Here is a 12,678-nt window from a genome sequence, read left to right as displayed (position 1 = left end):
CATGACCAACAACTCAATGAAGGCCCTAGGAAATGGAATTTGGGTCAATGTGAATTGTGTGCTTTCTCTTCTACTGAGACACTAGTTCTCTTGACTGGGAGCTGTCTAAATAAAGATAGCAGATGCTGCAATAGTGCCTTGGTTTATCTGGAGTTTTCTATCAAGGGCGGATGGTTGAGTGGGAATGTCTATGGAGATAGTGCCTTTACTTTCACCATTGGCTGACACGCTGCTCTTGAGTATGGAGCAAGGGGCTAGTTAAACAGCCCCATTTTCCATGCTGGCATTCTGTAACATGGCAGTTTTCCCACTTTCTGAAGTATCTAGCATCATTCTTGTCTTTCTTGTTGCAGGATAAAGAGATTAAAGATAGCACTGTAGACAGATTGGTGTTAGGGGAGAAATTTCCAATCTTGTGCACTATTGTGGGCTCTGTCCTTGAAGCTCATACTGAATTCCTCAGGCTCCATCCTAAGTGTCACTTTATCACATCCTGTTCACCTGGGTCAGTTAAGAGTTCAGAGCAGGGAACAGCAGGCAATTGCCAATCACACCATAAAAGTGCCAGTGACATCTTAAACATATCACTCAGGATTCTGATAAACAGGCCTGGAACAAATATATAAAGTAAGAAAATTCCTATTGTTTGTCCTTCCTGAATACATTTTAAGAGGAGTCTTTTATGAACAGCTAACACTACATACATTAGAAATGCTTCTATTGGTACCTAGATTTTTTTTTTCTTGAAACAGGGTCTCAATAGCCTGTACTGATTTTAAATTTTCAGTGATGCTCTTGTCTCAGCTTTCCCTTAATATTTAGGTAGAAAATGGAAGTTCAACAGAGAACAAGATATAGGCTTTGGGATCAGGTCCTGCTTCTCAAACTCTATGATACTGAACAAATACGCCCTTTATCTTTTTATAGACTCAGTCACTTGTCATTGTGGCAAAATCCTGAGAAACAACTTTAAAAGAAGAAAGATTTATTACAGCTCATGGCTTGAGGAATCACAACCCATCATGCAGGGAAGGCATAGATGAAGGAGTTTCCTCATGTCTGGGTGACCAGGGAACAGAAACTGTTCTCAGGACAGGCAAGATTCTTGCCCCTATGGCCTGTCTTCCAGCAATGTGTTTTTCTCCAGGAGGGCCCAACATCTCATATCCTCCATCACCAAATGGAGAACATGTTTTCAAACACATGGCCCTGTGAAGAACCAAATGAAGGCATGAAAAGGACATTGTAGATATTCAAGAGTGGAAGGCAGCAGATTAATAAAGGTACCTAGCATAGAGCCTTAGTGGAAACTTACCCAGGCAGTTTGCCATTACACTGCCTACCACAATACACACATGCTGTTCATAGTTACAGTTGAGTGGCTGGACACTCCCAACGTTTATGTTGAAGCCATTTGTGCTACCCATAAGTTTCTAAAATAATACCTAGACCACAGTGGAGTATTAAAATGTGCTGAGTTTAAAGGAACCCATCTAGAATCTGATTAGGAGGCTTCTTCACAATAAGTACAGATTCTAAGGTCCTGTCTTTTAAGTACTAACTCAGTAGGTTTGAAGGGCCAAGAAATTAATGTGTTTAAAGTGACTAATGCTTCAGAAATATTAATGCTTTGTAAATCACACATCAGCTTTCCAGTGGCCAAAAGACTAGGAAACAGACAAGAATGCATTTTCTTCTAGATCAGTGGTTTCCAGCCTGTGGGGTCTCAGCCCCTATGGGGTCACATATTAAATATCTCGCATGTAAGATATTTATATTATAATTCATATCAGTAGCAAAATTACAGCTATGAAGTAGCAGTGAAATACTTTTTTGGTTGGGTGGCATTACAACATGAAGATCTGCATTAAAAGGTGATAGCATTAGGAAGGTTGAGAACCACTCTTAGAGTCTCAGGATTCAAAAGAGAGACCACTTGGTAGCAATTTGAGAGAGAAAATTCCGGTTAATATAGGGAAATACTCTTTAAGAATAAGGTGACCAAGTGTGTTGATCCCAGGAGCTTAGGTTGGACTGGTCACTGAGAATTTTATATAGAGAAAGTGAATGCCAGTTCCCATCTATTGTATCACATAATTAACCTTATTGTAGTTGGTCACCTACAGGCTTAGGTATCTCTCAGGATTCTGGTAGCCATTGAAGGCCCTTAGTGCTTCATTTAAGTTACAAAGTACTCTGCATAAGAGTGGTATCATAGCAGACAATACTGCTAGAAAATAGAAGTGGGCTTTGTGTCCAGCAAGAGAAAGATACTAGGCCTATGAGAAGACAGTAAGCAATGAGAAAAAAAGGACATTTCCCAGTATAAGTGAGGTCAGGAATAATCTGGTTCTGTTTTGAGGAGAAAGATTCTTTTACACTACTGTGTAACAGACTCATTAAGAGAAATAACCATTCCTTACAAATTGGCTTCTGTTTTCCAACTTTCTCTTTGAAGTTTTAAAATTCTGGGTGTCTTGATGAAATAAAATGAGTTGTCCACCACGTTTTTCCTCTGGACCCCATATGCATCCTTTCTTATCTCTTGAAATTTATAATTACCATGAAAATATACGAGATAGCCTCTTTTGATTCTCCACTGTTACCCAAGAGATTTGCATGAGAAATGCTATTTGGGTCAAGCATCAACATTAAACAATATTCTTTCTTCCAAGATTTCAAAATGACAGCACCACACCATATCACAAGGTCTAGACTCAGTTTCTCTTATTAGCAGTTGGCTACTCCCATTGAGATGACTTATGTTTTGTTTGTTTTTTAGTTAGAGCATCTGAATGATATTTCATTCAAAGCTGATGTAATCCAATTATTAGACCCACAGAGTTTTATAATTAGCTGATTTGAGAAACCCTGCTAAACTATTTGTTAAGCTTGAAAAGTCATAGTAAATTGTGGTTCATCTGAGTTTGCCTAACTGCCTTCTTTCCTTCTTCCTTCCTTTTTTTTTTTTGATCACACCATCTTTATTAAATAAAACAAATCATCAACACAGAGACAGTCACTTGTCTGTGGCCCAGGAGTGCCTTCCCTCCTCTCCTTGGGACACAGTGTAATTTAAACAGTGCTTCTGAATGTCTTTCGACAATTTGAGGTTGAGTGATGCCATCCATAGCTCCTGTTTGGTTCTGCCATTGCAAATGCAAACCACTTCAGTTCACAAGACTCAGATGAAGAACTACCAACATCAGTTAAAATACACGATGCCTTCCTTGGATCTCTTTTTAACAATTAAACCAGCTGTTGCTCTTCAATATGTGGGTCACTTTCTTTGCATTTGGGTCAAACTCCAACTGTGAAGATCCACTAAAGAAGTAGAGAAACCCAAACGCTTCAAAGACAGCATCCACCTTTGAGTCAACACCTGGAAAGTCCTCAGCTATCTTCCTGGGAAATCCGGGCTCCATGGATTGTTTCTTCTCATCAAATCTCCAGTATTTGTCCTCTACAAAGAAGTAGGTCTTCTTTTTCTCCTTATTAGAAATGGCAGCATCAATCTTCTGGACGGTTGCAGGGAGACCCAGGGTGTGAATGCTTTTAGGATAACCTGCTAGCTCCTCTTGTCCACGGATAGCCCAGAACTGATTTCCTTTGAAAATGAAAACAGTGTCTCTGTTAGAAACTTCATATGCAGCATCCATGTTGGATGGAAGGGATGGCCAAAATGAAGAGATCAAATAAAGGCCGGGCTCAGGGGTTCTGAGAGATTTGCGCCAAAAGTGCCTGTCTTTGAAAAATAAGACTTCTCCCCGCAGAGTGCTGACCGCATCAAAGGACAAAGTAGAGCTGCACATTAGTGATGTCTCAGGTTCCAGAGAGTTAGATTTTGTGGGTACCACGAGGACATCAGGGGATGCTGTGGGAGGTCCATAGAGGGACTGAATACCATCCACATCATCTTGAGAGAGATGGAAACGGGACAGGTCTGAGGAGGACTTGTAGACTGGGTACATCAAAGCCTCAGCCTTGGCTGAGTGAAAGAGACCCAGGGAGTGGCCAAGTTCATGAGCAGCAACCAGGAATAGATTGGTACCTGTGACATCCTCTGTCCACAGTTCATCGTCGTCAAAGTGAGCATCTCCATTAATACCTGGTCCAGGTGCATAGGCATGAGCCAAGACTGCTCCAGGCCCATTGAAAGGGACAAAGTCTCCATGTTCTTTTTTTTTTCTTTTTTTTTTTTATTGGATGATTTATTTACATTTCCTATGTTGTCCCCTTACCCCATCCCCCACCACCCCCTCGGAACCCCCAATCCCCTCGCCCCTCCTCCTTCTTCTCTGTGGATGTAACCTCTATCTACCCCCCCCCACTCCCACCTCCCCACCCTCAAAATTCCCACCCCCTGGGGCATCCAGCCTTCATGAGGTCAAGGTTCTCTTCTTCCACCTATGCCCAGCAGGGCCCTCCACTTTTACATATTCAGCTGAAGCCCTGGATCCCCCCCTAAGTGCTCCCAGGCTGGTGGTTTAGACCCTGGGAGCTGTGGTTGGTTGGTATTGTTGCTCTCCTCATGGTGCCATAAATCCTTTCAGCTCCTTCAGTCTTCACTCTAACTCCTCTATTGAGAACCCCATGATCAGTTCAATGGCTAGTTGTGAGCATCTGCCTCTGAATATGTCTGACTCTTGAAGGCCTCTGAGGAGATATCCATATCAGGCTCTTATCAGCATGCACTTCCTGTCTTCCACATCAGCATCTACCTTTGGTGATTGCACATGGGATAGATACTCAGGTGGAGTGGTCTTGAGACGGCCCCTCCTTCAGTTTCTGTCCCTCACTTTGTCTCCATATTTGCTCCCTTGAGTATTTTGTTGCTCCTTCTAAGAAGGACCGAATCACCCTCACTTGGTCTTCCTTCTTTATGGGCTTCATGTGGCCTGTGAGTTGCATCTTGGGCATTTCAAGGTTCTAGGCTAATATCCAATAATCAGTGAGTGAATACCATGTGTGTTCTTTTGTGATTGGCTTACCTCACTCAGGATGATAATTTCTAGTTCCATCCATTTACCTAGGAACCTCTCGAATTCATTGTTTTTAATAGCTGAGTAATACTCCATTGTGTAAATATACCACATTTTTTTAATCCATTCCTCAGTTGAAGGACATCTGGGTTCTTTCCAGCTCCTGGCTATTATAAACAAGGCTGCTATGAACATAGTTGAGCATATGTCCTTGTTATATGTTCGAGCATATTCTCGGTATATGCCTAGGAGTGGTATAGCTGGATCCTCGGGTAATGCTATGTCCAATTTTCTGAGGAACCGCCAGACTGATTTCCAAAGTGGTTGCACCATCTTGCAGTCCCACCAACAATGGAGGAGTGTTCCTCTTTCTCCACACCCTCGCCAGCATCTACTATCACCTGAGTTTTTAATCTTAGCCATTCTGACTGGTGTGAGATGGAATCTCAGGGTTGTTTTGATTTGCATTTCCCTGACGACTAAGGATGCTGAACATTTCTTTAGGTGCTTCTCGGCCATTTGAGTTTCTTCCGTTGAAAATTCTTTGTTAAGCTCTATACCCCATTTTTTAATAGGGTAATTTGGTTGTCTGGAGTCTAATTTCTTGAGTTCTTTGTATATATTGGATATTAGCCCTCTATCAGATGAAGGATTGGTAAAGATCTTTTCCCAATTTGTTGGTTGTCGTTTTGTCCTATTGACAGTGTCCTTTGCCTTACAGAAACTTTGCAATTTTATGAAGTCCCATTTGTCAATTCTCGATCTTAGAGCATATGCCATTGGAGTTCTGTTCAGGAACTTTTCCCCTGTGCCCAAGTATTCGAGGCTTTTCCCCACCTTCTCTTCTATTAGTTTCAGTGTATCTGGTTTTATGTGGAGGTCCTTTATCCACTTAGACTTGAGCTTTGTACAAGGGGATAAGAATGGATCAATTTTCATTCTTCTACATGTTGTCTTCCAGTTGAACCAGCACCATTTGTTGAAAATGCTGTCCTTTTTCCACTGGACAGTTTTAGCTCCTTTGTCAAAGATCAAGTGACCATAGGAGTATGTGTTCATTTCTGGGTCTTCAATTCTATTCCACTGATCTTCCTGCCTGTCTCTGTACCAATACCAGGTAGTTTTTATCACTATTGCTCTGTAGTACAGCTTGAGGTCAGGGATGGTGATTCCTCCAGAAGTTCTTTTATTGTTGAGAATTCTTCCTTCCTTTTTTTTTTCCTTTTCTCATTCTTTCTTGACTCAGAGTCTCACTCTGTAGGATGGCCTCAAACTTATAGTAGTCCTCCCGCCTCAGACTCTTGAGTTCTGAATTATAGACAGAAGCCGCCATGTTGCCTCTTCACTTATATCTCTGTTATATACCTCATCTCAGCTTCCTTAGTAATTACTATTTACTTTTTTCTTATTGGAACTCAAATTATGAATAAAATACTTTGATCTGTAGGCTGCTTTGGGCTTGCTTGAGACCTAGTTCCAACAAGACTCCAAAAGGCCTAGTTTTGAGAGTCACATCTGCAACAGATTTTGCTGAATGGCACTATATGTTTAATAATAAAGTTTTTTCTTTTTTGTCAACTATTTCTTGTGGAACTATTCTCTGTGATGCTGAGGTTACCAAAAAATATCAGTTTTCTGTCACCGCTGGTGTTCTTCTGGGCCCTACTTTTAAATGGATGTGCCTTTGGAAACCTAGGTGCTTATCTACATCTGAAAAACACCTTATCCTGGGCCCCATCGGGTGACTTGGACAAAGCAATGCAATTTAGTTGGTGGAAATGGTATGTATTACGTTCTATAAGAGCCAGGTTCCAGTAATAACTAGCTGACCCTGGTGATCCTGTTTTCAATTTTCCTCTTGAAGAATACAACAAGCAATGCTGCCCAAGCATATTTTTCTGTCAAGTGTTCCCCAATTTGTGAGTTTCTGGGCACATTTCCTCTCTTCAGTGTTGGAAGATGTGAACATCAAGTACTTTTCCCCCAGAGTAACTTCTCCTGTAAGGGCCCCATAGCCTATGCTGAATGGAAAGAAGGTTCTGCATGTATGAGCATAGACACACAGAGCCACAGCTTTAATCTTGGTGCTAGGTGTTTAGTTTTGTTTGTTCTTTCTGACTTAGATATGAGTGTAGTGTTTGCTAATTAAAAGAACAAACAGCACCCACTGCTAACATCCAAATGCACTTATCACATCCTCCTGATGCAAAGCCCTCCCCTTCTCAAAGAAGCCATATGATATAGCCTATTTAAAGTCATTAACAAAATAGACGCCTGGGTGTCCCTGGTGAGAGGTTGTGGAGATTTTCAATGTCACTTCCCGAATATTCCCTTACATTAGCTTGAGAATGTCAATGTGAGAAGATGATTAGTTTTTTAAATCCCTTTTAGGGAATGCCCTGGATCTTTGTATAAATTGCTGGCCACCGGGGGCATAAATTCAAATAACTTGAAATTTCTTGTCTTGGTAAATGTGTTAAACTGAAATAGGATCTCAGCCCCTTTCTCTTTTCCCATTTAACTTCATTTTAAACTAAAGAACAATTTGACATGATTCCCCTAGGAGTGGCCTAAAGATGTGTCACACATTATTTCAAAACTTAGCTGAAAATAAACAACATTTTGGGAGGCTGGGAAGGTGACTCGGTAGGTAAATGTACTTGTATAAGCATGAAGACCTGAGTTCAATTCAGCTGACCCTATGTTACAAAATGGTGTGACTACACAATGACTATAACCCCAACACTAGACTAGGGGAAAGGAGACAGAAGGATCATTTGGGCTTACTGCTTTCACATTCACTGAGAGGCTATTTTTCAAAGGACAATTTGGAGAGTGTCACATAGTATCCTCCTCTTGTCTCCATGTGTGCAGACATGGCAGACACGTGCAAACACCCTGCCCCACCAAGAATAAATAACGTTTTTTTAATGTCATCATAGTGTCTGGGGGCCAGGAATATAGGAGGTGGGCATCTAAATGATTCTGCCTCAGTTACTCTGGAAGGCAATAATTGGGATGTAATTAGGAAAGTGGTGTCGAGTTTTACTCACATGAGTGTTGGTAGGAGGCTTCATCTTCTCTTTGTGAGCCTAGGCTCATGGATTCCTCTGTATCCTTAGATCATGAGAATTGGTTCTTGTTTTATTTTATTTTGCATTATAAAGTCAACTTATTTTTATTCTTTGAAGATTTCATATGATACATTGTTATCAATTCCTTTTATATTCTTGTTGTGTTCTTCAAGAGGAAAATTGAAAACAGGATCACCAGGGTCAGGCAGTTATTACTGGAACCTGGCTCTTATAGAAAGTAATACATACCATTTCCACCAACTAAATGTCTCCCAACCCCTCCTAGATCCTCTACCCATTCTCACCTGCCCAACTTCACTTCATTTCTTTCTCTCATTAAGCAAACAAACAAACAGACAGACAGACAAATAAAATTTATGTAGTCAATTTGTGTTGGCCATGCCTCCTGTTCATTAAACTTGCCCTGGAGTTCAGTTGATATATCCAGTGTGACTCCATTGATGAAAATTATTTTTCCTCTCCCAGTCGCCAATATTTGTGAATAGCTTCTTGGCTAGTGGTGAGACTCTGTCCCCACTTCCCTTTCTCCATACTGGGATTTAGTCTGCTTTGAGCTTGTGCATGTTATCACAGTCTCTATAAGCTCATATGTGTAGCTGCCCTGTTGAGTCTGGAGAAAACTTTTAACTTAAAATCATCTACCCTTCTGGTTCTTATAGCTAACTTTTCTGCTCCTTCTTCCACGTGGATTTCTGACCTGTGGGGGAAGAGTGTAATAAAGACATCCCATTGAGGATTGAAGAGTCAAAAATCTCTCATTTTCTGAATATTGTCCAATTGTGGATCTCTGTGTTAATTATGGCAAGAAGCTTCCCCAATGACAGCTGAGCTATTCCCCTGATCTATGAGTATAGCAATATGTCCCTGGGAGCCTTTGCATTGCTATGTTTGTTTAGCAGAACAATGGTAATAGGTTTTCCTATGACCTACCTACTCTAAGTTTCTTGATCTGGATCAAGTATAGGTTGTTAGGTAAGCATTCCATCTCAGTGGGCCTTAAATCCAATTTTACGAAGTGGTTGGTTATACCCCTAACATCCATGCTGTTATAACACCAGTGTTCATTATTGTACTAAGCTATTGTTGCACCAGTGTAGGCAGGTCATTATTCTTGCTTTCAGAGTTCATAACTGGGAGAGATTGAGGGTTACTTTTCTCCTCTGATAACTTGTACATCTTCCAGTGCTATAAATGCTAGCCAGTAAGGATGAAGCTTTCAGTTGGATACCAGCTAGATTTCTCCATTTTCTTTGCCATATGCATGTGGTATTTTTAGTAACAGGGTCTTGCCGTCAAGTTGTGGGCAGTAACCAATAGCATTAGCAATAAGTTTAGAGTTTTAGGAGGTGTCTATGAGACTTTTTGGCCAGCAGAAAGAAAACTTTTTGCTCTAAGCTCATCTACACAGATTATTGATGAAATTTAAATCATATTATAAGTATTTTATTATATATATGATTACCTTTCCACATTTTTAAATATTATTTAGAAATCATTTTAAAGCTATCTCCTTCTACATCAAGATTACAGTCTATTTTTCCTGTTTATAAATATATCGGTGTGACTGGCTCAAATTTAGATAGCCATGACAGGTTAATTTTCAAATAGTATCATTTATTATTTAGGACATTTATTTTTTTAATGAATATCAGATAACTAGGCCTGGTGTTACAGGTAATTCCATCTACTTGAGAGGCTGAGACAGGAAAGCTATAAACTTACTTGTGTGTGTCTCAAAGTAGTAAATAAAAACGTAGCTCAGATGCAAAACACTTGCCTTGAATGGTGGAAGCTCTAGGTTCAACACCTGGTACTACAAAAGAAAGAGAAAATTAAAAATATCAAAACAGTAATCATTTCTAATAAACATCTATCAGACATTGTTTTCAAGAAATTGAATATAGTTGAATAAAATCACACTGGTCAGAGTTTTCTTTCTATATTTTTAAAAGATTTATTTATTTATTTATTTATTTATTTATTTATTTATTACATATGAATACATTGTAGCTGTCTCGAGACAAACCAGAAACGGTAATGGAATCCCATTACAGATGGTCATGAGCCAACATGTGGTTGCTGGGAATTGAACTCAGGTCCTATGGAAGAGCAGTCAGTACTCTTAAGCGCTGAGCCATCTCCCCAGCCTCAGAGTTTTCTCCTATTAACAATATAATAGTTATTGCTTTAAGATTCAGTTTGATTACAGGTTTTTTACAGCATGAAAAAAAGAGTGATAGATAGATTATATATATATATATATATATGATAATTGATAAATAATAAATCATAGGTAGATAAATGATGGATAGATAGACAATAGAGAGATGATATATAATAATAGATCATAGATAGATAAATGATAGAGAATATATAAATGATAGATTAAATGATGGATCATAGATAAATGATAGATAACAGAGAAATGATAGATAATAGATCATAGATAAATGATAGATAGATAGATAGATAGATAGATAGATAGATAGATAGATATGGGAATTTTTACTCTACTGGCTTTCTCCTTTCTATTCAGTGTAGGACCTCAGACAATAGGATGGTGCTACCAGAACTTCTTACCTCAATTGACTCAATTGAGCTAATCAAGGCAGTGTCTCCCAGGCATGCATGGAGACTTGTTCTTCAGGTGGTTCTTGATTCTGTCAAGTTGACAATATTAATACACACAGTGTATGGTGAGCCTTTTGTATAAGTCCATGCTTCCAATTGCTGCCATGTTACATTCTGGAAAGATTTTTTTCTTAGTTAGTAAAATGGTGACAATGCGGACAGATGTTATGTCCCTGTCAACACTTCATCATCAACTTCTTATTATCTTGAAGATGATCTTATAAAGGGACTGACATTGATTTTATAAGCATTGGTATAAAAAGAATGCCTCTCTTTCATTTCTTGTTCTCCTTGGAAAGACAAATTTAAACAAAACATGTTGTGAGCAACTTTCTAGAAGACTGTGTATCAGAGTAGGGATGAGCTTAGGAAGAAGGCTGCTGGGTTGTATTTACTATTTAATAAACTCTAAGTGTTTCCATGATATTATCCTAAGTTTTAAAGAAACCTTATGGAGCTCACTGTTTTCTTACTCCTTTAGACTCATGCAGAAGAAAACAGAAAATTTTTATGCATATCTGTGAAAGACTATTCTAGCCATCACCACCACAGTTAAAATCCTAAAAGTCCTATCATGGCCAGAGACGACCTCTTTGACTATACCCCCAAAGCCACACCCTCTAGCAACTCATCCATCCTCTAATCTTTGCCCTGTCTATCATCATAGTTGTGCCTTTTTGAGAATGACACACAAATGGTTTTATATGGTGGGCAGTCTTTGAGCTCAGGTCTTTTCATTTAGTGCAGTCCTTTTGTAATCACCCATGGTGCTATGAAGATCAGTAGTGTTTTTTCTTTTCTTTCTTGGTTGAATTTCTGCCCTATGGATGTCTTGTAATCTGTTTATACACTCCCCTGCTATGCTTATTTGAGCACTCTTCAGTTTCCAGCCATAAACAGTACTAACATAGTCATATGCAAATGTTTGTTGAACATAAATTTTTTATTTCTCTACATTAAATATATAAGAGTGTCATTTGTAAGGCAGATTGTAAGTAATGTATAGTATTAGAAAAACACTGTCACACTGTTTCATAAAATGACCATAACATTTTACATTGCTACAATGTAACAAATGAGGACAGCATTTGGTATTAAGATGTTAAGTTTAGTTACTGCATCAGATCTCACTGTGGTCTTAATTCAATCCTTGCAATGGCAGTGATGTTGCACACATGTTCATATTTATTTGTCTTCTGTATACTCTCCTTGAGGAAGTAGCATTTCAGGACTGTCATTACCATGATGATGGTCATCATCATCACCACTATCATCATCATCATCACAATGCTGGGAATAAAGCCCAAGGTTGCATGCTAGGTAAGTACTCTAACACTGAACTGTATCCCTAGCGATTTTTTTAGCATCAAATAGATTTTTTTCCTGCTGTTAATTTTGGCAAGTTCTCTATATTATTGCCCTTTTGTCATGTCTAAGTATTGCCTAAATTTAGGTTACAATTATCCTCTTTTTATTTTATTTTAAATTACACATTCCTTTATTTCACTTATTTATTTATTTCACTTATTTATTTATTTATTTATTTATGTTGTGTGTGTGTATACGATGGGGGATGGGGCGCACATATGCATATGTTTGTGCATGTGCCACAGTGTTCCTGTGATGGTCAAAGGACCACTCCTGGACATCAGCTATTCTACGATGTAGGTCCCGAGGACAAGCACAGCTTGTCAGGTTTGGAGACACAGCCCCTTATTCACTAAAGCATCTGATTGGCCCTTATTTTATTCTATATTTTCCCCTAAAAGTCTTATACTTTTGATATAAGTACTGCAGTTAATTATGTTCTTACATGGGGGATAGATTTGGGTTTATGCATTCGTTTCATGTCTGGCTGTCTAACAGGTTTAGCATACTTGGTTTATTTCATGTCTGGTTGTGTAACAGTTTTAGCATACTTGATTTATTTCATGTCTGGCTGTCTAACAGTTTTAGCATACTTGGTTTAT

The 12,678-nt window shown here is 39.0% G+C and overlaps 1 pseudogene; it reads right to left on the bottom strand.

Moving 5' to 3' along the window:
* Positions 1-3,242: 3,242 nt before the first annotated feature.
* Positions 3,243-6,315, bottom strand: LOC114637777 (annotated as a pseudogene).
* Positions 6,316-12,678: the final 6,363 nt, after the last annotated feature.

Source organism: Grammomys surdaster, unplaced genomic scaffold (assembly GCF_004785775.1).
Source record: "Grammomys surdaster isolate TR1022 unplaced genomic scaffold, NIH_TR_1.0 125428, whole genome shotgun sequence".
Taxonomy (NCBI): Eukaryota; Metazoa; Chordata; class Mammalia; order Rodentia; family Muridae; genus Grammomys; species Grammomys surdaster.
Note: the sequence above shows the minus strand (reverse complement) of the source record. Positions and strands in the feature narration are given on the sequence as shown.